At 46.8% G+C, this 25718-nt stretch overlaps 1 protein-coding gene and 1 long non-coding RNA gene across 4 annotated transcripts in view; both read left to right on the top strand.

The window, feature by feature from the left end:
- Positions 1-25718, top strand: part of GABRR3 (gamma-aminobutyric acid type A receptor subunit rho3) — a 160215-nt gene that overhangs the window by 74977 nt on the left and 59520 nt on the right. The gene's annotated exons all lie outside the window — the stretch shown is intronic.
- LOC141097320 (uncharacterized) lies at positions 18686-19903 on the top strand. Its single transcript, XR_012233912.1, has 3 exons — positions 18686-19006; positions 19108-19176; positions 19378-19903. It is a non-coding gene; the product is annotated as an uncharacterized lncRNA (long non-coding RNA).

Genomic DNA, 25718 nt, shown 5'->3' with positions numbered 1-25718 from the left:
ATGGGGCTCTTGAGCTAGTACGCAATAAAAACAATTTTAAAGAAATAATATTGTTTTTGCATTGCATTATTCTGAGAGCTATAACTCATTTATTTTTCCACTGATGGACCTCTATGGTGGCTTGTTTTTTGCGGCACAAGATGATGTTTTCAGCAATGCAATTTTTAATTTACATTGGTCTTTTTTATTACATTTTATTACTTTTTTCCAGCAATATGATGAAAAACCATAGTTTTTTTGCCACTTTTTTTTTTTACGGTGTTTACTGAAAGGATTAACTAGTGGAATAAGTTTATAGGTCAGGTCGTTCCGGACATAGCAATGCCAAATGTGTGTACTTTTATTGTTTATTTTAGTTTTGACATCATGCATTGCAGTGCACAAGAATGCACTGCACCATGACAACCATCAGCTCCCCGTGAGGTGTTGATGGCTGTGAAAGAGGTAGCCCACTCCCTCTCAGAACCTTCCAAATGTTGCGATCGCTTTCGATCACAGCATCTGGACGGTTATAAAGCCAGGGATGATGATGACATCACCCCTGACTCTCACTGCAGGAGCCCAGTCATAAGCTGCGCCGAGCTCATGCAGTGATTGTGCGAGAATTGCTGATATTTCAGCACCTCCTTCACGATCATGCTGTGTCATGCAGTTGTAGTGACCAGCAGATTCTCAGGATGCAGTAACGAGACACGAGACAGGGTATAACTTGTATAATCAACTTTTATAAATGGGAGCCCCCTAGGGTTATGCTGAACAGGCAGAAAGGGGTAAACACAAATCTGTCCTCACAGGGACTCAATAAAACAAACAATACTTTTCTAAGGAAACTGGGAGTACCCCGGCTAGTTCGGGTGTAGAAAGCTGGAACGTGGGCAAACTATAGTACTTATGGCTATAGTCCACTTATCCTTCTTTGCGTCACTCGGGATCGCAGATGCGGCCGCTTAGGCTAGTTTCACACTAGCGTTTATGAGCGCAGCGACGGCCTGCGCACGGCCGCCGCTAAGCCCCGCCCCCTGCCGCGCCCCGCCGATAGCTCCGCCCACCGGCGCATGACGCTGCATGCGCCCTGCGTCCCCTATCTTTATCACAGGGGGCACAGGCCGTGCGCAGTATGCGTTTGGCGGCGCATGCGTCCTTTAGACGGTGTGCCGACCTGCGCCAAATGCAACCTGCTGCAGTTTGGTTGCGTCGGCGCACCGTCAAAAAGGCGCATGCACCGCCAAACGCATACTGCGCACGGCCTGCGCCCCCTGTGATAAAGATAGGGGACGCAGGGCGCATGCAGCGTCATGTGCCGGTGGGCGGAGCTACCGGCGGGGGCACGGCAGGGGGCGGGGCATAGCGGTGGCCGTGCGCAGGCCGTCACTGCGCTCATAAACGCTAGTGTGAAACTAGCCTTAGAGATCGTTGATGTGGCTGTCTTGACGCCTCGATATTCCGGGAAGATTTGGGCTCAACAGGCCCTGAAGAAACGATGCCGGTGGGGTGCAACAGGCCCTGAAGAAACTATGGCGGTGGGACGCAACAGGCCCTGAAGAAACAATGCCGGTGGGGCGCAACAGGCCCTGAAGAAACGATGACGGTGGGGCGCAACAGGCCCTGAAGAAACGATGTCAGTGGGGCGCGTGTTATGATTGAGTCACCGTAGGAGGCAAAAACAGAAATGCTAGCTAAGTCCAGAAAACCGGAGAGGTTGGCAACTATCGGATTGCAGACCCCTGAACCTATCAACACAACTAGCAGTAGCCGTGGGGGGTTCCTACGATGCCCTAGACCCCTCGATCACAGCCAGAGAATTAAATAGGCCTAAAGAAAGAAAGGGGAAATCTAAACTGCCCCAGAGCAGACCCCAAAGCAATAGGCAGCCCCCAACATATAATGACGGTGAAGCAAGATGAAAACACTAACACAGACAGAAAGATAGACTGAGCAAAGACGGGGCCCAAGCTAACTAGATAGGAAAGGACAGGAAGGCTGCTGTCTGCAATCCGTGAAAACCCTATGAAAATAAGAGCCAACAGACTGACAGTGAAAAAGGCCCTGAAGACGCTAGGCTTCAAAAAAGCTATGTCAGTACTCAGGAATATTCTGAAGACAGAGCAACCGGTAAAAGGAGATTCAGCTCACCCCAGCAGGGAATGGCAGAATCCAGAAAAGCAAGGAAAACAAAAACAAAACACAATGCTAACAGGCAAAGCAGCAAACTTAGCTTTAGAGGAGCAGGAATCAGACTGGTGTCCTAGAAGTCCACAGAGAAATCACCCGCAGGGCAGAAGGGCGTCGGCAGCCTTATATCCAGTCCGTGACTCCACTCAGCCAGTCATCCTCATTAGGCTCAGGTGCCTGATAATCAGGCTCATTACCTTCCTTTACCAGAATAGGGAGTTCACCAGACCTCAGTGACGAAGGGGAAAATGAACTCACAACAGTACCTCCCCCTTGAGGAGGGGTCACCGAACCCTCAACCACGCCACCAGGACGATCAGGGTGAGCCCGATGAAAAACACGCACCAATCTTTTGGCATGAATATCAGAGGCAGAGACCCAGGAATTATCCTCCTGACCATAACCCTTCCACTTAACCAAATACTGGAGTCTCCGTCTAGCCAAACGGGAATCCAGTATTTTCTCTACCTCATATTCCATGTTACCTTCAACCAATACAGGGTCTGGAGGTGCCACCCCAGGAACAACTGGTTCAACAAACCTCTTCAACAAGGACTTATGGAACACATTATGGATTTTAAATGTGACTGGAAGAGCCAAACGAAAAGAGACCGGATTAATAATCTCCAAAATCTTGTAAGGTCCAATAAATCTAGGCTTAAACTTAGGAGAAGCCACCTTCATAGCAATATTTTTTGATGATAACCACACCATATCACCAATCTTAAACTGGGGACCAATGGTCCTATGTCGATTGGAAAACCGCTGGGCCTTTTCCTGGGAGAGAGATAACTTATCCACCACTTGGTCCCAGATTTGGTGCATTCTCTCCACCACAGTGTCAACACCTGGGCAGGCAGAAGGCTCCACCTACCCTGAAGAAAATCGAGGATGAAACCCAAAGTTACAAAAAAAAGGTGACATCAAAGTGGCAGAACTAGCTCTATTATTTAAAGCAAATTCGGCCAAGGGCAAAAATGAAACCCAATCATCCTGATCAGCGGAAATAAAACATCTCAAATACGACTCCAAGGTCTGGTTTGTTCTCTCTGTCTGCCCATTGGTCTGAGGGTGAAACGCAGAGGAGAAGGACAACTGAATTCCCAGCTTGGAACAGAAAGTCCTCCAAAATCTAGATACAAACGGAACTCCTCTGTCAGATACAATGTTCTCAGGAATCCCGTGTAAGCGAACCACCTGTTGCAAAAACAGGGGCACCAACTCAGAGGAAGATGGCAACTTAGGGAGTGGTACCAGATGAACCATCTTAGAGAACCTATCACAAATCACCCAAATAACAGTCATTCTTTGAGAGACCGGCATATCAGAGATGAAATCCATTGAAGTATGGGTCCATGGCCTCCTGGGGACCGGCAAAGGCATCAACAACCCACTAGAGCGAGAACAAGATTTAGACCGGGAGCAAGTCCCACAGGACTGCACAAAATTCCTGACATCATGAGATAAGGTGGGCCACCAAAAAGAGCGACTCACCAGATCTCTAGTACCAAAAATACCTGGATGACCAGCCAATGCAGAGCAATGAACTTCAGACATCACTCTCTTCTTCCACTGGTCAGGGGCATACAACTTTCCACTGGGACAACGCTCAGGTTTGTCCTCCTGGAACTCTTCCAGAGCAAGTCTCAAATCGGGCGAGATGGCAGAAAGAACTACCCCTTCGCCTAAGATGGTAGCAGGCTTGGTCACCACAGGAGAATCAGCAAAGAAACTCCTAGAGAGGGCGTCTGCCTTGACATTCTTAGTTCCAGGAAGAAAAGAGACCACAAAATCAAAACGTGTAAAAAACAAGGCCCACCTAGCCTGTCTAGGGTTCAAGCGTTTAGCCCACTCTAGGTAAATCAAATTCTTGTGGTCAGTGAGGACTACAACTTGATGTTTAGCTCCCTCCAACCAATGTCTCCACTCCTCAAATGCCCATTTCATGGCCAACAGTTCCCGATTCCCCACATCATAGTTACGTTCAGATGGAGAGAACTTTCGGGAAAAGAAAGCACAGGGATTCATTTTAGATGTTACAGGATCCTTTTGGGACAAAACAGCTCCTGCACCAATCTCAGAAGCATCCACCTCTACCTGGAACGGGAGTGAGTCATCAGGTTGCCGCAAAACCGGGGCGGAGGTAAATCTTCGCTTCAGCTCCTGAAAGGAAGCAACAGCCTCCGGAGACCAATTCAACACATCAGCACCCTTCTTAGTCAGATCAGTCAATGGCTTGGCAATACTAGAAAATTTTGCTATAAATTTCCGATAAAAATTAGCAAAACCCAAAAACTTCTGGAGGGCCTTCAAAGAAGTGGGCTGAACCCAATCATAAATGGCCTGTACCTTGGCCGGGTCCATTTCAATAGTTGACGGAGACAAAATAAATCCCAAAAATGAAATCCTCTGTACTCCAAAAAGGCATTTCGATCCTTTGACATACAGGGAATTCTCCCTCAAGATCCGGAACACAGTCCGAATATGTTCCACATGAGAATCCCAATCCTTGGAGAAGATCAAAATATCATCCAGATAGATAATCAAAAATTTATCGACAAAGTCTCGGAAAATATCGTTCATGAAGCACTGGAAGACAGAAGGGACATTAGTGAGCCCAAAAGGCATCACCAGGTACTCAAAATGTCCCTCCGGAGTATTGAACGCCGTCTTCCATTCATACCCCTGCTTAATGCGGATAAGATTATACGCCCCCCTGAGGTCAAGCTTGGTAAACCAGCAAGCACCTCTAACTCTAGAGAATAGATCCGAAATCAGGGGTAACGGATACTGATATTTAATAGTAATTTTATTGAGGGCACGATAATCAATACAAGGCCTTAAGGAACCATCCTTTTTGGCCACAAAAAAACCCCCCAGCACCTAAGGGTGAAGAGGATGGTCTAATATGACCCTTCTCCAACGCCTCCTTAATATAGGACCACATAGCTTCGTGCTCGGGTACAGATAAATTGAAGAGCCGACCCTTGGGAAATTTACACCCCGGGCTTAGTTCAATTGCACAGTCATAACTCCTATGAGGAGGCAAGGACGCAGACTCATTCTCACTAAATACATCATAAAAGTCCGCCAAATAGTCAGGAACATCATGCGACTGAGGAGAGGTGGAAAAAACCGGAGCCTCACTAAAGGCACACCGACAACCCCAACTCACCACAGACACAGATTTCCAATCCAAAACTGGTTTATGAATTTGCAACCAGGGAAACCCCAGAACAACGGCATCATGCAGACCATGCAACACCAAAAATTTGCAATTTTCTTGATGGTCTGGGGCGACCCGCATGACCACCTGGGTCCAAAACTGAGGTTTATTTTTAGCCAAAGGAGTAGCATCAATCTCCCTCAAAGGGATAGGCGTCTGCAGAGGTGTCATCGGAAATTCACAATGTTTAGCAAAATCCAAGTCCATTAGGTTTAGCGCTGCTCCCGAATCCACAAAAGCCTAGGCGGAAAATGTGGACAGGGAGCAGATCAGAGCAATTGCCAGAAGAAACTTAGGTTGATCACCACCAACAGAAAACGTGTGTGCAAAGTGTTTCTCTCGTTTAGGACAAACAGAAATAATATGCGAGGCATCTCCACAGAAAAAACACAGCTTATTACGCCTTCTGAACTCCTGACGTTGTGCCTTAGACAAAACTCTATCACATTGCATAGGTTCAGACGTCTGTTCAACCGGTGGCAACACCTCTCGTGCAATCCTGCGTTCACGTAAACGCCGATCAACCTGAATGGCTAATGACATAGAATCGTCCAGACCAGGGGGAACAGGAAATCCCACCATAGTATCTTTTACGGCTTCTGACAAACCCTTCCGAAAGAGAGCAGCCAAGGCATTATCATTCCAGGTAGTAAGGACCGCCCACTTTCGGAACTTTTGACAGTACAACTCTGCAGAATCTCGACCCTGGTTCAATGCCAACAGGGTCTTTTCAGCCTGATCAATAGCATTAGGTTCGTCATACAACAACCCCAAAGCTTGAAAGAATGCGTTCACTTTAGTTAGAATAGGATCATCTGGTTTCAAAGAAAACGCCCAATCCTGGGGATCGCCACGCAGCAAAGAGATAACAATTTTAACCTGCTGCGCGGAGCTCCCTGACGAGTTAGGCTTCAAGGCAAAAAATAATTTACAATTATTTTCGAAACTAAAAAATTTAGATCGATCCCCAAAAAATACATCAGGTGTAGGGATCTTTGGTTCAACAGCATGCGAATGAGCAAGGTAGGCGGAAATTCCCCGCACTTCCGCAGCGAGCTGCTCCACACGATCAGACAATTGCTTTATCTCCATTGAGAGAAAAAAAAATTCCCCCTACGGCCTCAGAGATATAGAGGAAAGAATATACACACACTTTTTTTTTTTTTTTTAACACAATTCTTTCCTGCTATTGAGTACCCTAGGATCTGTGGTATGGCGGGTGATTCTGTTATGATTGAGTCACCGTAGGAGGCAAAAACAGAAATGCTAGCTAAGTCCAGAAAACCGGAGAGGTTGGCAACTATCGGATTGCAGACCCCTGAACCTATCAACACAACTAGCAGTAGCCGTGGGGGTTCCTACGATGCCCTAGACCCCTCGATCACAGCCGGAGAATTAAATAGGCCTAAAGAAAGAAAGGGGAAATCTAAACTGCCCCAGAGCAGACCCCAAAGCAATAGGCAGCCCCCAACATATAATGACGGTGAAGCAAGATGAAAACACTAACACAGACAGAAAGATAGACTGAGCAAAGACGGGGCCCAAGCTAACTAGATAGGAAAGGACAGGAAGGCTGCTGTCTGCAATCCATGAAAACCCTATGAAAATAAGAGCCAACAGACTGACAGTGAAAAAGGCCCTGAAGACGCTAGGCTTCAAAAAAGCTATGTCAGTACTCAGGAATATTCTGAAGACAGAGCAACCGGCAAAAGGAGATTCAGCTCACCCCAGCAGGGAATGGCAGAATCCAGAAAAGCAAGGAAAACAAAAACAAAACACAATGCTAACAGGCAAAGCAGCAAACTTAGCTTTAGAGGAGCAGGAATCAGACTGGTGTCCTAGAAGTCCACAGAGAAATCACCCGCAGGGCAGAAGGGCGTCGGCAGCCTTATATCCAGTCCATGACTCCACTCAGCCAGTCATCCTCATTAGGCTCAGGTGCCTGATAATCAGGCTCATTACCTTCCTTTACCAGAATAGGGAGTTCACCAGACCTCAGTGACGAAGGGGAAAATGAACTCACAACAGGCGCGGTAATGACCCAGTTCCCCAAATGACCAGTAGCTGTCCTCTGATAAGGGTCCCTCCACAGCCGGGAAATGGGCCTCTAATGTCGCCTAGGACGAGGTGGTGTCCCCTGAGGCCGGTGATGACAGGGTCGCCGCGGTGGGAGAAGGCCGTGGGGCAGTGTCCAGGCCTCTGTGGCCGGTTTACGTGTAGTCACAGCAGCGACCTGAGATAAGGGATCAGTCTCACAAAGGCGGGGGGCGTCGGGCTTGTCTCTCTGTGAACAGGGGCGTGAAGTGGCCTCCGGTAAAAGTCTATCACGTCTCCCTTGTCGGTGAGTGTGCAGTATCCTCCTCACAGGCTCCTGTCGGTGTCCCTCCAAGTCACCCGGCTTCCTGCCTCCTGTCCCACTCTCTCCCAACTGCCACTTCAGCGCGCCCCCTGCTCCTTTTATCCTTGCCCCGCCCCCTGTTTCCCTGACAACTTTAGTCTAGTCTCTCCCTTTAATGTCCTCCCAGTATCGTTCCCTCAGGAACCCTGATGGCGGTCCCCTGGGTACCTGCCCGATCACTGTCTGGGAGTCCTCCTCCCCACACAGTCACTGACCGATCGCAGCGCTCTAAGTGCCCAGACTGCTGACATGGGTTCCCTCACCACTCCTCTTCCCGTGCTGCTCAACTGTCAGTGACAGCTTTTGGCACTGAACTGTCACTATGCATTTACACTTAATGACAGTATTAAAGCCTTAGGGACATAGCACGTCATGGTGCGGGAACTGACACCCGTTCATGTGATATGTCTGTCATTAGTCACAAAGGGGGGGAAAACAAAAAAGCTCTATTGTGGTTTCATCTGCCCAAGAAACTCTGTTCCAATACAATTCTCGCTTGTTTAGATGATCTATAGTAAACTTCAGATTGGCAGCAATGTTGTTTTTGGACGACAGTGGCTTTCTCCTTGCAATCCTGCCATGCAAACTATTGTTGTTCAGTGTCCTCCTGATGGTGGACTTATGAACATTATTTTTAGCTTATGTTAGAGAGACCTTTATTTTCTTAAAGGTTACCTTGGGTTCCTTTGTGACCTCGCAGATTATTATATGCCTTGCACTTACAGTGATCTTTGTAACATGAACGCTCATGGGAAGGGTAATAATGGCCCTAAATTTCCTTCATTTGTACACAGTCTCCCTGATTGTGGATTGGTGGACTCTAAATTCTTTAGCATTAGTTTTGTAACTTTTTCCATCCTGATGAGCATCAACAACTTTTATACTGAGGTTTTTAGAAATCTCCTCCTTTGTTTACGCCATGATACTTTTCCTAAAACTTGTGAACATAACTGTCCAAAAAACCCTAACAACTAGGAGGGAAACACTTCACAAAACGTAAAAACATAGCAACCACCAAAAATAATCTCAGGTCAAGAAGTGTACAGGAAAGATACTGTATTAAAGATGGTCTTTATTAGGGTTGGTGCACACGTTCAGTAATTAGAAAATTAGTAAGGAGGCGCACTCAGAGAGGGGGAGGTGCTAGCTGAACAGGACTGATTGAAAATTCAACAGGCAAAGGTTAAATTAGCTGCACTCTCAATCATTTGCAAAAGTATTTAATAAAAGAAAATATTGACACCACAGAAAAAACAAAAAAAAAAAATTCTTGTGTGATAGGCAAAAAAAATAAAGAAGCGTGTGATGTTTCAATCCCGTCTGGGTCTTTTTCAAACAACGCAAGAGTTGATTTTAATTGACCCAATAAATGCTGCACAGCTTATGGTGCTGGAGATTAGCTTGGAGATGAGGTGTCTAGAGGCACGTGTTTCAGCGCTGCCTAGCAGCAAACAACATTTTCAATAGGCAATAATGACAAAAAACACTGCACAATAGCTGCCTGAATAATTTTGGCACCAGTGTCCAACCTAAAAGTATGAAATCTATGGGTCGCCCTCCCAGGGCTGTGGGGTACTCGGTACCGGGCTAGTCTCTCAGAGGGAGGTGTCACAGCAGCGGTGACCCGGTCCGTGGCCCTGGGCGCCCATGTAAAAGGGATTTCGGCAAGGAAGGTGATAAGCCGACGCTGCAAACAGATCCTTCGGGACGGATGGTGTGGTGCAACAATGATGTTGTAGACCTCCACAGGCAGGGCTGTAGTCCCAGAGCAGTGAGGATAGGTGTTTAGGAAGAGGGTGCAATGTCTGGCACAGAGATGTAGCAGTGCTGAAGATGTTGCAGGAAGGAGGCAAGGACACAACAGGGTGCAGCTTCTTTACCTTTACTTTGCTTGGTAAATGCAGTCCAGGGTCAAGATTACAGATGATACAGGAGATGATTAGCCTGGAAGCAACTTAGGAATCTCTCTGTCAGATGGGTTGTGTAGTCTCCTCTCTAGCGTTTACTTGAGGTACATGCAGTACAGTGTTACACTGATGTTCCTCCTTCTTCTTCCCTTTTGGATCTACCTCGTATGGCAGACAGCTGTAGCCTTCTGTCTCTCTTGGCTCACCCTTTGCTGTTGTGCCTCTGAGTCTTAGGTGGGACTAGAGCATTTACAGCTTCCTATTCCTCTGGTTTCTGTTGCAGGACCTTCAGTATCCATACAACTGTGGAGACCATCCTCCAGATCATGCGCTATCACTGGGAGGGAGCTCTCTGTCCTCAGCTCAACCTCCAGCTTCTCTCCACACGTCTACACTCGTTGCCCTCCTCACACTAACTAACTAATTTCCCTTCCTGGCCCTCAGAGAGCACTCCTCCCCCAATTCTGGTTCAGAGCTCCCTCTGCTGGCCTGGAGTGGGAACTGTGTTGCGTGACATGGTTAACTGCTAGAGAGACCCTTCATTGCCTCCAAGCCTGACATCACCCTCCCAGGAGGAAGGCAATGCCAGTGTGGCGACCATACTCCTGGGGGCACCACATTCCCCCCTAGTGCAATTCAGCACTCCTGGGCTGATGAAAAACATACACAACATATAAACAAATAAATATAATTGTACAAGATTTAGAAAAATGAAAAATTACAAAAAACAAAGGCTCCAAAAATAGTCCTGTGATGATAAGTCCATGCATCAACGTCCATGGTCTATTCCTGGGCAAATGGTGAACTATGTACAAAGTTAGTGACCACACCTAGTCCAGTAGCCAAAATGTCCATAACACAAGCGGGAAAACTTAAAAAGGAAATTTCTTACAGAATATCTGTAGGCACAAAATTTGAACAGTTACGTATATACATGTTAACACTTACATTGCTTTAACTTATTCATATGCGGAATCTAAGGGGTGGTATACCTTGAGTAGTACGGGTAGATCTGCGTAACACTGGCGTGGTTGAGGATCTTACTGGTTGCCTGATGCTAACTACTGGTGTAGTGTGTGATGTACTGCATACACTACTGGTGGTTCTGCGTAGCACAGGGATACTAGATTTCCTAGGACCACTTCTACTCACTCACTGTGGGCATGACAGATTCACCACTGGCGGGGCGAGGGTTCTCTGGCTCCACTGCTGGTGTGGCATCTGCTGCCTGATTTTCAAAATTTTCTTGTACTACCAGTTGGGGAAATGTCATCACTGGCACCACTATGGCATCATTTACTTTAGTCTAATTTGCAGGGAATTCTCCAAGTATAGTGCTGACCTTTTCTTCTATTGGTTGGATGTTATTTTGTTCTTCCATTCTTTCCTTTAGCTGGTTAGGGCATAATTTCAAATGATGCCTTGATATTGCTGCTGAGGTTTCTCCTCCATCCTTACTAATAAGGCACACCTTGGTATTGTCAAAGTTTGAGGGTAGAATGGTGTTGGGTTCAGCTTCCCATTGGTCATCCAACTTATGCATCCTTCTTTTCCTCTTTAGGACTTGTTCTCCTGGTGACAAGGGAACTGCAGGTGCATGCTGATTGTAGTTCCTCTCTTGTTTTTGTCTTGCCTGAGCTAGACTCTTTTCCACACACTCTTGTACTCTTCTGTACTGTTGCTGCCTCTCTGTATCCTAGTCAGCATCTGGTGATGTCACTTCAGGTGTCAGGACTCCCATATCCAAATCAATAGGCAGCTTACCAGGCCTTGCTCTCATTAGGTAGGCTGGAGTGCAGTTGGTGGAATTCACAGGAATGTGACTGTAGAGGTCTACCAGATCTGGCAACTTTTCTGGCCACAGATTCCTCACTTCCAAGGGCAAGGTCTTCAGTAGGTCGATCACCACCTGGTTCATCTTTTCACACATGCCATTGGTCTGTGGATGGTATGGTGTTGTCCTGATCTTCTTGCAACCGTACAAGTTACAGAATTCCTGGAACACTTCCGCCTCAAAAGCTGGACCTTGATCTGTAAGCACTCGCTCGGGGTATCCGTGTGGTCGACAAAAGTGCTGTTGGAATGCTCTGGCTGCTGTTCTGGCTGTTTGATCCTTGACAGGCACTAATACCAGGAATCTCGAGTAGTGGTCAATGATGGTAAGAGCATAAATGTAGCCGGAACGGCTTGGGACCAGCTTCACATGGTCCGGGGCAACCAACTCAAGTGGTTGCTTGGTTATTATTGGCTGCAAAGGAGCTCGCTGGCTGTTACGGTCCTTTCTGTGCAGGTTGCATTGTCCACACTCCCGGCACCAATTTTCAATGGCTTTCCTCATACCAGCCCAGTAGAATCTCTCTCGGAACAAGGCCTCCAACTTCTTCCATACAAAGTGTCCAGCTCCATTATGGTATGCTTCCAAGACCATTGATGCTTCTCTCTTTGGGACTACCACCTGCCAGACCAACTCATGAGTGCGGGCATTGATACTCCTCTGACACAGCTTTCCTTCATAGATGAACAGTCTGCCTCTTTCCTTCCACAACTGCTGGGTTTCTTCAGGAGCATCTGAATCCGGGCGTGAGTCAGCTTGTGACATTAGCTCCTTCACCAGGCGGACTGCGGGGTCGCTATACTGGGTTTCTGCCCAGTCATGGTGAGGCAATGGATTTAGGGTAGCCTCTCTCATGATAGACTGTCTGTTTCTCACTCCCTGGGCACGTTGGGCCGCAATTGGCCGGTGGAAGGGAGGTAACTCTACTTCTTTGAGTGCCTCAGGGTCTTCTCCTGCATCTGTCAGATTAGGCATCCTGGACAGTGCATCAGCATTGGCATTCTTGTGCCCTGCTCGGTACTTGATGGTAAATTCATAGTTAGACAGCCGAGCCATCCATCTCTGCTCCAGTGCACCTAGCTTTGCGGTTTCCAAGTGAGTCAACGGGTTGTTATCCGTGAAGATGGTAAACTTGGCTGAAGCTAGGTAATGCTTGAATCATTCAGTCACAGCCCAGACTATGGCAAGGAACTCCAGCTTGAAGGAACTGTAGTTGTCAGGGTTCCTTTCAGTGGGACGAAGCTTCCTGCTGGCGTAGGAGATCACTCTTTCTTTGCCATTCTGTACCTGTGAGAGTACTGCTCCAAGTCCCACGATGCTGGCATCAGTATACAACACAAAGGGTTGGTCATAATCTGGGTAGGCTAGAACTTCATCTCCTGTGAGAGCCATCTTCAGTCGGGTGAAGGACCTCTCCAACTCCTCAGTCCATTCAAATGTGGAACTTTTCTGTTTGGCTTTCTTGGACTGCCCCACCAGAAGATTTTGCATAGGAGTGGCTATTTCAGTGAAGCCCTTGATGAACCTTCGGTAGTAGCCTACCAACCCGAGGAATTGGCGTACCTCATGGAGGTTGCTGGGCTTCGGCCAGTCCCGGATGACCGTGACTTTGTCAGGATCTGGTGCCACACCTTCTGCGCTCACTACATGACCGAGGTACTGAACCTTGGGCTTCAGGAGGAGGCATTTGGAAGGCTTCACCTTCAGGCCAAAGTTGGACAAGGCTTCAAACACCTCAGCCAGGTGCTTCAGATGGTCTTCATAAGTCTTGGAGAAAACAATGACATCATCAAGGTACAACAGGACCGTCTCGAAGTTCTTGTGTCCCAGGCAGCACTCCATCAGCCGTTGACATGTTCCTGGGGCAGTGCAGAGCCCGAATGGCATATACAGTAGTTGAACTCACAGAGACCCTTTGGGGTGGTAAATGCTGTTTTCTCCTTGTCTGCCTCTGCCACGGGAACCTGCCAATACCCACTAGTGAGATCTAAGGTGGAAAAATAGTTAGCAGTTTTAAGTGCAGCCAATGATTCCTCAATTTTGGGTAATGGGTAGGCATCCTTATGTGTAATGCTGTTAATTTTCCTGTAATCAACACACATTCTCGTGGTACCATCCTTTTTCTTTACAAAAACTATTGGAGCTGCCCAGGGGCTACAACTGTCTCTGATAATCCCTGCTTCCTTCATCTCTCTCAACATACCTTTGGCACATTGGTATTGTGTTGGGGGTATAGGCCGGTACCTTTCTTTTATGGGTGGATGATCTCCAGTGGGGATATGACGTTGAACCACTTTTGCCTTCCCAAAATCTAGAGGGTGTTTACTGAATACCCGCTCATACTCCTGGGTCACTCTGTAAACCCCATTCTTTTGGTATGAAGGGGTGGAGTCAGTTCCCACCTGCAGTTGCTGACACCACTCCTCCCGCTGCTTTACAGAGCCATTGTCCTCCAACTGGTCGGATGAGACCAAGGGCTCTGCTGCCTGCATTGCATTATTACTGACAGTGGCATACCGAGGTATTGTGGCCTCCTCCTCCCCACAATTCAAAAGGCGTACAGGTACTCTCCCTTTACATACATCAAGTACCCCTCTGGCAGTCAGGACAGTGCGCCTGCTATCAGAGTATACTGGCTCTACCAATGCCTGGTAATCTTTTCCTCTGAGGCCCATGGCTGCCCGACACCAGATCAACATTTCACATCTGGGGGGTATTGCAATGGGGAAAGCATCACTCACTCTGACGCTGCCAATTTCTCCGCCAGAGAGTTCTACCTGCTGTCTTTGCATCAGGGCCTTGATCTCCTTCTGCAGGACTCGTTCACTGGGACCAGCAGTCTCAGCCACCTGTTGCAACAAGACAATAACCGCGGAAAGACAATTTTCAATTACATTTGTACCAAGAGTCATCATGGGATTACATTCTCGTCGATCAATATCAATATAACTAATTTCCCTTCCTGGCCTTCAGAGAGCACTCCTCCCCCAATTCTGGTTCAGAGCTCCCTCTGCTGGCCTGGAGTGGGAACTGTGTTGCATGACATGGTTAACTGCTAGAGAGACCCTTCATTGCCTCCAAGCCTGACATCACCCTCCCAGGAGGAAGGCAATGCCAGTGTGGCGACCATACTCCTGGGGGCGCCACAATCTACAGTTTGGAAAATAAGTATTTGATCCCTTGCTGATTTTGAAAGTTTACCCACTGAAAAAGACATCAACAGTCTATAATTTTAAGGGTAGGTTAATTTTAACATTGAGAGATAGAATATCAAAAATAAAATCCAGAAAGTCACATTGCATAAATTATATAAATTTATTGAGTGAGAAATAAATATTTGATCCCAACTGGCAAACAAGACTTAATACTTGGTGGCAAAACCCTTGTTGGCAAGCACAGCAGTCAGACGTTTATTGTAGTTGATGATGAGGTTTGCGCACATGTCAGGAGGAATTTTGGTCCACTCCTCTTGCAGATCATCTCTAAATCATTACGATTTTGAGGCTGTCGCTTGGCAACTTGGAGCTTTAACTCCCTCCATAAGTTTTCTATGGGATTAATGTCTGGAGACTGGCTAGGCCACTCCATGACCTTAATGTGCTTCTTTTTGAGCCACTACTTTGTTGCCTTGGTTGTATTTTTTGGGTCATTGTCTTGCTGTAAGTCCCAGCCATGACCCAGTTTTAATGTTCTGGCGGAGAGAAGGAGGTTGTTACGGTACATGGCTACATCTATTCTCCCATTGATGAGGTGAAGTAGTCCTGTGCCCTTAGCAGAGAAACACCCCCAAAACATAATGTTTCCACCTCCATGCTTGACAGTGGGGACGGTGTTCTTTGGGTCATAGGCAGCATTTCTCTTCCTCCAAACACAGCGAGTTGAGTTAATGCCAAAGAGCTCAATTTTTGTCTCATATGACCACAGAATCCTTCTCCCAATCACTCTCAGAATCATCCAGGTGTTCATTGGCAAACTTCAGGCGGGCCTGCACATGTGCCTTCTTGAGCAGTGGGACCATGCGGGCACTGCAAGATTTTAAACCTTTATGGCGTAATGTGTTAACAATAGTTTTCATGGTGATTGTGGTCCCAGCAGCTTGAGATCATTAAAAAGTTTCCACGTGTAGTTTTATTTTGATTTCTCACCTTCCTGATGATCAAGGATACCCCATGAGGTGAGATTTTGCATGGTGCCGCCACAGATCGATGTTGATTGACAGTCATTTTGTATTTCTTCCATTTTCTTATTATTGCACTAACAGTTGTCTCCTTCTGACCTAACGTCTTAAGGGGGTTTTACACTAAGCGAGATCGCTAATGATATCGCTCAAGCGACACCGATATTGTGACGCGACAGCGATCACGCTAGCGATCTCGTTAAGTGTGAAAGGTAGCAGTGACCGGACCCCCCGTCGGCTATCGCTGATCGTGCTCGAATGTGCAGGTACATTGTTCCATCGCTGACGTCCCGCTGTCCAGTAATTATCGTTGTGTTTGAAGCTTTAAAAACGATGAGCGACGTCAATAACGACGCATGGCTCAACGACACAGGCGTGACTTACCGGCCACGCCTCCTCTTCCCTATTGGTCTTCACAGCGCTGACAATGTGGGAAATGTATCTGACAAAAAAGCTATAAAAGACAACGCTGGAACGCCTCATTCAACACTTTGTTCCCATGCATATTGGATGTTAACCAGTTTGGCTTAAACGTTCCAGTGTGAGTCGCTACAGCGTTTATATTTTAACGGCTTTCACAGCGCGGTTGCTTCGGCGTCCCTATTGCAATCGCTATTGCGCTTTTATTAGTGGATTCATTTTATTCATCAAAAGAACAACTCTGTTTGCCAGGTATGTATTTCAATAGTAACATGCCTTTTTTTTTTAGAGTAATACTGTTAATGATTATTGTGTTGGCTTTATACAAATGAAGCTCTTGTTACCAAATCGTCTATTGATTTTATTTTATGTTGCAGTTTGTATATCATGAACGGCGCAGAGCGTGCTATTGTGGCTGCTGCTTTGGTGTTGGAGGCTGGTCGGCTACATGAAGAGGCACAGATGCAAGAGAGGCGGTCCAAAAGAAAGCGGCGCATGTGGACCAGAGAGTGGTTGGCGAAGAGGTCCGAATTCTCACACATGCAGCTCGTAAGAGAACTGCAGGAGAACAATCCTCAGGATTTCAAGAACTATCTGCGGATGTCAGAGGACTCTTTCAAATTTTTACTAGCCAGGGTGACGCCATTGATTGAAAGGAGAAATACCAAAATGCGAGCTGCTGTGCCGGTAGACGAACGATTGACCGTGACGCTGAGATTCCTGGCCACCGGACGATCACTGAAAGATCTGCAATTTTCTTCTGCCGTTTCTTTGTCACTGCTCAGCAGTTTGATTCCTGAAACATGCAATGCCATAGTTCAAAGCCTCAGGAGCTACATCCAGTTTCCTACAACAGTGGCGGAGTGGAAAAATATTGCCTCTGATTTTGAGCGGCTTTGGCAGTTCCCAAACTGTGGGGGGGCTTTGGATGGTAAACATGTGAGGATCACCCAACCGCCGAACAGTGGATCCTATTTTTACAATTATAAGGGCTATTTTAGTGTAATCCTTATGGCCCTTGTTAATGCAAACTACGAGTTCATAAATGTTGATGTTGGCATGAACGGCAGGGTTTCAGATGGTGGAGTGTTAGAACATACACTTTTTGGAGAGCGATTGACCAATTGTGACCTGAACCTGCCTCCCAACACAGAGACAACCGCCAACCTCAACTTTGTTTTTGTTGGTGATGAAGCCTTCGCGCTGCATGCGAATCTGCTGAAACCGTACCAACAAAAAAGTGTGACGGAGCAAACACGTATATTTAACTACCGTTTGTCAAGGGCACGAAGGGTTGTTGAGAATGCGTTTGGCATCATGGCCAGCCGCTTTCGGATTTTCCACACACCCATAAACCTAAAGTTGGAATCCATTGACTCGGTCGTTATGGCTTGTTGCGTGCTGCACAATTTTCTGCGGCGCCGTGATGCAAATGATTACACTCCACCTGCCTTTGTGGACTCTGTTGACACTACAAATGGTCAGGTTCTTCTTGGTAGGTGGCGCGACAATGATCCCGCAGTACCTGGACTTCAAGCACTGGCAAGGGGAAGAAACCGTGATGATGCTAAGGCCTGCAGGGACCAATACTGCCAATATTTTAATGGGCCTGGTGCTGTTACTTGGCAGCATGAAATCTAGACAGCAAAAGTGTTTATTTAACATGTTTATTTCATTCTTGTGTGATAAAAACAACAATAAATTCACATAGTTGCTACTTTTCAAAGTGTTACTGGTTTTTAAAAGAAAAAAAAGATAACATAGCCCTGCGACACAGTATCAGCACTGTAGCGATCCGTTAACACGCCATTTTACAACCGCCCTTAAGTGGACTCTATAGCGTCACCGATAAGCGTGCAGTAGCACCATAACTAAAAGTACGCAGTAGCGTCACCAAATGAGGCGGGAAAACGTCGTGACGTCACGACGTTCTTGTGGCCGTCCCTGCTGCGTTGTGAAAGCAAAACAGGAAGCAATGGCTGGTAGACAGAGAGCTACACCTTGGGGGGAGGCCGAAATGCGTTTCCTGGTACAGGAGATGGAGAGGCGCGATTATGCGTGTGGACAGGCGCATGCACACCCCATGAGACACAAGCGGGCTGTGTTGCGGAGGATCAGGCGAGGACTGTTACGCCGGTTCGGAGTTGAGCGCACCACAACGCAAATCAGGAAAAAACTGGCAGATCTGCGCTTTCGCTCAAGAGACCTCCTCAACAGCCTCCAACAACAAGTGCGGAGGGACCGAGGTGAGTGTTCCACATAGTATGTTTTAAACATATGTTTTTTTTTTTTTTTTTTTTTTCAACAGGGTTTACAGTGTAAAAAAAAAAAAAATTATTTTTTGATTCGCACATGTGAAATTGCACAACGCAAATATAAGTGGTTTTGCGCTCAGTTTTGTTTTTTTCCAAACAGCGGCGCATGCGGCGGCCCCGGCCCCATCAGCACCTGCAGCACCAACAGCCCCCGCAGCACACGCAAGCCCGTCGGTGCAAGCATCTCCTGAAGCAGAGTCCGTAAGTGTATAAAATGCGTTTGTTCATGTTATTAGTATTTTTATTGGGTTGAAAATTACAATAATAGGGGGGGGGGAAGAAGTCATGGTTCACATAAGCCGAACGGTAAATAAAAACCAAAGTTTATTCCAGGGAGGAAACAATAATGGAGTATTACAATACCGTTTCTTTTTTTTTATGTTTTCACCGCTTTGGAAATGTTCAATGCTCAATTTCATATTTTTAGATACCTGAGCCCGTAAGGACCCCCTCGCCCCCCTCAACGCCTCAACCACAAATTGCTTCCTCCACTTCATCCCCAATTGGTGTGTTTTCTCCAGTATCACTCCGGGAAGCTGGAGCTGACTCGACCTCCGGTAATCAATTTTTTTATTTTTTTATTTTTTAAGCATGTGAGAATTTATAATTTGTGTAACAGTTGCTGGCATATTCTTTATTTAGACATTTTCTTTTCTAGTACGTGTTGCCACTCGACGTGGAAGGGCTGTTATCTCCTCATCTGAAGAGTCAGAGGCGCAACAAAAACGTAAGTGTTTGACCACAAGCATGAACCGTATGCACCCATCTGCTGCCACTTAACACTATGGCCCCATATTGCGATCCATAGGATATGGCCCCATTTGCTACCAAAACCACATTATGCCACCATATGCTGCTCCACATGCTATGGCACCGTATGCATGCACATTTACAAAACCGCCATCAACAATGTAAATTTCCTCAACAGAAATACCAACCTTACCTGAACTCTTGGCAGCACACAGGAGGGCGATGTCTGCTTTACACCAACTCGGAGTGATGCTGGACCAATTTGTGGCAGCCCAACCGCAGGGTGATAACATTTAATTTTTTTTTTTTTTTTTGTTTACAAAAATTGTCTATGTCATGTTGACATATGTTAAACTACAATGGTTTGTTTAAAAATCAGTCTTAAAGAAAGAAATTAAAAAGCCTAATTGGCAAAACAATTTTTGTCTCAGTCTAGAAAGGACTTGAAATTGTAGTCATGTGTAATGCAAAAATTTAAATTTCAATTTTTATTTTTTATAAACAAACAAAAAAGAAAAACCAAACAATTTTGTTAATACAACAAGTAAACATAAAAACTATAATTGAGTGTAACTAAAGTCTGAGTCATTCAGTTGCTGCCTTCCAGGATTTATGAATGGGCCAGACTGCAAATGTGGGGTTCCAAAGTTCATGCTGTGTAGCGGCTGAATCACCCTTCTTGGCGTGCTTGTTACCAGTTCTTGTGTCTGCGGCCATGGGGTTATTGACATTGCTTGGGAATCCACCAGAATATAACTGTCTTTTAGTTGTCCAACAGCAGCTTTATTTAGCGCTTCAAATATAATTCTCTCAGCCTGAAGCCTTTGCGTAACGTCCAGAGACCGAAGTCTTTCGTCCACCATGTGTGCAAAGCCCCCAATGGCTTGCTTTTCCTGCAGCACCAATATGTTCTTTGCTATATCGACAAACTCAGGAAAAGGTGGAGCGGTGGCCTTTCTTTTTCTACTCACAGGGTTACGCCTTTGCACAGTGTACGCACCCACGGACACACTTGCCTCCTCTGCCTCCTCGTCGGTTGGGTTTGATGTTGCAGGGGTTTCAGGAATTACACATGGTGTAGGTGACACCTCTTCTGTTACATGCTGCAAGAACAGAAAAACAAGGTTAAAACACAGAAAAAGTTAAACGAGTGTTTTGTAAACACATAACAATAATTTATTAAGAGGGGGTGTGAACATTGGTACTGGCTATGTACTGACATCGACAATTTGTAGAAATTATGTTATGATAAACCAAATTAAAATGAAGAGGTATCAGCTGTGAACAAAGTTTCAAATCATCAACTTAATGAATAAAACTCAACTGTACCATGTACATATAAATGTATCATAGGTTATTGGAGGGAAACCCAAAACATACTTACATCGACTAGAGGGGAATCAGGCCGTGTCACTGTTTCTTCCTCTTGTGGCAGTGACATAGAACAGTGCATAACCCTGGGGATTTCCTGGTCTCGCGTAAACTCCAGCAAGTTGTAGTACCACAACTTCGGAACATACACTTCATCGGTACCCGCCCCAGACCTTGTAGACTTTTCCACCTTGTTCAATTCCTTCTTGAACACAGTGCGTAGAGCTTGAATTTTTTTTTTAATAACAGCCTCATCAACCGTTTCGCTAGGGTGATTTTCTTGATATAGCTGTACAAGTTTTTCATATGCAACTGTGAGGTGCCAAAGGGAGAGGTACTAGAAAACAGGTATGTTTCTCCCCGTTTCATTTCATATGTCTCCCTGTACTGATGATGAAGCCAGTTTATTTCACTGTAATCCAGTCCTGGTTTCCTTAGTGATCAGCATGGAAAGGACTGGTAGTTCCCCCTCCACTAATTCAATCCAGGTTTTGGTTTCCTGACTGGTCCAGCTGATATAATCAGGAGGAGCTGGGATCTCTCAGTCTATCATCTGCTGAGCTGGGAGCTGACACAGTAAGATAACATGGACTTGTTTGCTGTTATATAGGTTTATTTTGTAGTTAGCCTGCTATTGTTAGTTAGTGGCCAGACGGCCTTAGACGTTTTATTTCATGTTTGGCATGTGTAACATTGGATAACAAGTGTGCACAATAAAGATGCCGTGTCCATATTGCTAGTCTGCTGAAGTGACTTCATAGCCACACGCTTGTGCCAAAGCAAAGATCCCCAGCTGAGCTATCTATTCCCCACAAATGGTGTTTCGAATGCGGGCACTTGTGGCTGCTGGACTGTGACTGCAGAGAAAACGCTGTGTATGTCCTGGCTGAAAGCTTCTGCGCTTTTGAAGAGCCAAGAGTCCAGTAATATGGAGGAACTAGTGAAGCAGTTATTGCAAGCAAATGTGCAGCAACAGCAGACTAATACTTGCTTCCAGAAGGCTCTGGAGCAGCAACACCAGATGCAGCAAGAGCAGTTGGAAGCAATAAAACAGGCCTTGGTTCGGCAACCCCGAGATGAGGGAGACCGTGCACAAAGCGCTGCTAGTGCGCAGAAAGCCGTACAGAAGACTTTGCTTAAAATGACCGCAGACGATGATGTGGAAGCATACCTCACCGTGTTTGAACGTATTGCAGAACGTGAGCACTTACCACTGGACAGATGGGCTGAGGTAGTTGCTCCATTTCTGAGCGGAGATCCACAAAAAGCCTATTACGATCTGAGTGGAGCGGATGCTATGGACTATATCAAACTCAAAGGCGAAATCCTGGCAAGGCTGGGAGTAAACACGTATGTACGTGCACAGAGGGTGCATTTATGGAATTTTGTGGAGCATCAGCCAGCCCGCTCACAAATGCATGATCTCATCCATCTAGTAAAAAAATGGCTGCAACCGGAGGCTTTAACGTCCGCACAGATGGTGGAGCGTGTTGTTCTAGACAAGTACCTGCGGTCCTTACCCGCTAAGATCCAGAGGTGGGTTGGACAGGGTGACCCAACTACCGCTGACCAGTTGGTGTATATGGTCGAACGCTACAATGCTTCTGAAAGCCTACTCCAAGGGACGTTAGCACCCCACTGGCCCCCCAAGAAATCGCTGGAGAGTCCTGCGAAACCTACTCCATCTTCAAAAGAAGAGAACGTCACGATGAAGGGTAGCAGACCTACAAAGGACTATGGAGGTGGTACGGGCTCACATCAAGCCAGCAGACCTCGTCTGGGATCTCCATCGAGGAGACAAGGGCCTATACAATGTTGGCGATGTCGCAGGCTTGGCCATGTAGCAGCTAACTGCCCAATGACTACAGAGCCAATGGACTGTAATGCTATGAGGCGTCTTTCACTATATGTGCAGTCAGTCTGTGTGGCGGAGACCCTCACGGGAAATGAACAACACGTGTGCCATGTCGAGGTTGACGGTTATAGTGTGAATGCCGTCTTGGATTCCGGCAGTCAAGTAACTTTGGTACATGCCAGTTTGGTGGACTCTAGCGCCCTAACGAACTTAACCGTGGGCATTAGTTGCATCCATGGGGATACTAAGAACTACCCCACTGCCTGGGTTACTCTTGCCACGCCAGTAGGGACGAAAAGACATCAGGCGGCAGTCATAAAGTCTATGGGACACAGTGTAATCCTGGGGAGAGACTTTCCCTTATTTTGGGACTTGTGGAACTTCAAAAGTGGCATGAACCCTCTAGTTGAAGACGGTGCTCCGGAGCTAGCCCCTGAACCATTGCAGCAAGACGACGGAGAACTCATCTCAGAGGAAGTACTAGAATCTGTGGACTCTCCTCTGGCTGTGTATGCAGGCGAGGCAGACCAGCTAGAGGATGTTTTAGAAATGCCTGACCTTGACGTGGCCCGTGGTAAGTTCGGGACCGCTCAGCACCAGGATCCCACTCTAGCAAGGGCGTGGGAAAACATAAAGGTCTCCGAGGGAAGACCATTGTACCCAGGGGCTCAAAACGAGTTCCCACACGTGGCGGTGCAGCAGGATATGTTGTATCACATAGACAAGGTGCGAGGGGTGGTGGTAGAACAACTAGTGGTACCTAAGTCCTTTCGCCAGGTAGTTTTGGAGTTGGCACATAAACATCCCTTGGGAGGACACCTGGCGGTAGAAAAGACAAAACACCGTATTCTGCAACGTTTCTTTTGGCCGGGTCTAGTGGGAGACGTGACCCAGTACTGTCGGTCATGTCCTACGTGTCAATTGACCGCACCTATGTCACATTTTAGAAGCCCCTTAGTGCCCTTACCAATAATAGAGGTGCCCTTCGAGAGGATAGCAATGGATATAGTCGGTCCATTAGTTAAATCTGCCAGGGGTCATCAGTACATTTTGGTAGTATTGGATTACGCCACGCGTTATCCCGAAGCAGTGCCCTTGCGGAATGCCAATGCGAAATCAATTTCAAAGGAGCTGGTTAATATGTTTTCCCGCACTGGCATTCCGAAAGAGATACTTACGGATCAAGGGACCCCCTTTATGTCTCGTATACTTAAGGATTTATGTAAACTGCTAAAAATCTCCCATTTGCGTACCTCAGTATATCACCCTCAGACTGATGGTTTGGTGGAGCGCTTTAACAAAACCCTAAAGGGAATGTTGAAAAGGGTGGTGGATAAGGACGGGAGAGATTGGGATGCCCTACTACCATACCTCCTGTTCGCTATACGTGAGGTACCCCAATCCTCCACAGGCTTTTCACCTTTTGAGTTGGTTTATGGGCGGTGTCCTAGAGGCCTGTTAGATATTGCCAAAGAGACTTGGGAACAAGAGGTAACTCCTTATCGCAGTGTAATTGAACACATAACACTTATGCAGGACCGAATTGCAGCAGTTATGCCAATAGTTAAAGAGTGTTTAGAGCGCGCACAACATGCCCAAAGCACGGTATACAACCGAGCAGCAAAAACACGAGTCTTTCAACCCGGAAACAGGGTGTTGGTATTGGTGCCTACCATAGAGAATAAATTTCTTGCGAAATGGCAGGGACCATACGAAGTGCTGGAACGAGTAGGTGAAGTAAATTATAAGATACACCAACCAGACAAGAGAAAGCCCGAACAAATATACCACATAAACTTGCTTAAGGCCTGGCGGGACAGGGAGAGTCTGGTGGCAGGAGCTGCCCTTGAGGATGGGCCTCGAGGGGCACCACCTTCTAAGGTAAAGGACCCCCAGGTAGCTCCGCCAGAAGTGGGTATTGCAGACACGCTATCCGAAAGGCAAAAACGAGAGACCAGGGAGTTCATACAGAGGAACGCAGATATTTTCTCGGAACTTCCTGGCCGGACTCACCTAATTAAACATGACATTATTACTGATCCACAGGCGCGGGTACGGCTTAAACCATATCGAATTCCGGAGGCTCGGAGACAAGCCATTGCCCAGGAAGTGAAGAAGATGTTAGAGCTCGGGGTCATTGAGGAGTCCCGGAGTGATTGGGCTAGCCCTATCGTACTGGTGCCCAAACCCGATGGGACTATCCGATTTTGTAACGATTTTCGGAAAGTAAACGAAGTATCGAAATTCGATGCCTACCCGATGCCAAGAGTCGATGAACTGATAGAGAGACTGGGTTCGGCTAGGTACATATCTACTATTGACTTAACAAAAGGTTATTGGCAGATTCCCCTCACGGAATCAGCCAAAGAGAAAACTGCCTTTGTTACGCCCCAGGGATTATTCCAGTACCGAGATATGCCATTTGGGTTGCATGGTGCCGCAGCCACCTTCCAACGTCTAATGGATATTGTCCTAAAACCCCATGGCCAGTATGCATCTGCGTACTTGGACGACATTATTATCTTTAGCAATGACTGGGACACACATTTGTCAAAAGTACAAGCCGTCTTAGACTCCTTAAAAACAGCTGGGTTGACTGCCAATCCCAAGAAATGTACGTTGGGATTGGAAGAGGCTCGCTATCTGGGATATAGCATAGGGAGAGGCGTCGTGAAGCCTCAAGCCAATAAAGTGGATGCTATTCAAAATTGGCCACGACCGGTAACCAAAAAACAGGTTGGAGCTTTTTTAGGGATCGTTGGTTATTATAGGCGGTTCATCAAACATTTTGCGACCATCGCAGCTCCTCTCACAGATCTTACTAAGGGGTCGAAATCTGTCACAATAAAGTGGAACGCAGAAGCAGAGGAGGCCTTTCAGCGATTGAAAACAGTCCTCTGTGACCAACCAGTGTTGGTTGCACCAGACTTTAAACGGGAGTTTATTGTCCAAACAGACGCCTCTGGGGTGGGCCTCGGCACGGTTTTGTCTCAAGAAGTAAATGGCGAGGAACACCCAGTGGCCTATCTAAGCAGAAAGCTTACGAGAGCAGAAAAGAACTACAGTGTAGTTGAGCGGGAAGCCCTGGCTGTGAAATGGGCCCTGTGCACCTTGCGCTATTATTTACTAGGTCGCCAGTTTAGGCTAGTGACGGACCATTCGCCCCTAACATGGATGTCCCGGGCAAAAGAAGGCAATGCACGGGTGACACGCTGGTTCTTAGCATTACAAGGGTTTAAATTTTCCGTTGAGCACAGGGCGGGCACAGCGCACAGAAATGCAGATGCGTTGTC

Source organism: Dendrobates tinctorius, unplaced genomic scaffold (assembly GCF_039654945.1).
Source record: "Dendrobates tinctorius isolate UK_male_01 unplaced genomic scaffold, ASM3965494v1 ptg000084l, whole genome shotgun sequence".
Taxonomy (NCBI): Eukaryota; Metazoa; Chordata; class Amphibia; order Anura; family Dendrobatidae; genus Dendrobates; species Dendrobates tinctorius.
The sequence above is the reverse complement of the archived record's forward strand: the minus strand, read 5'-3'. Positions and strand labels throughout refer to the sequence as shown.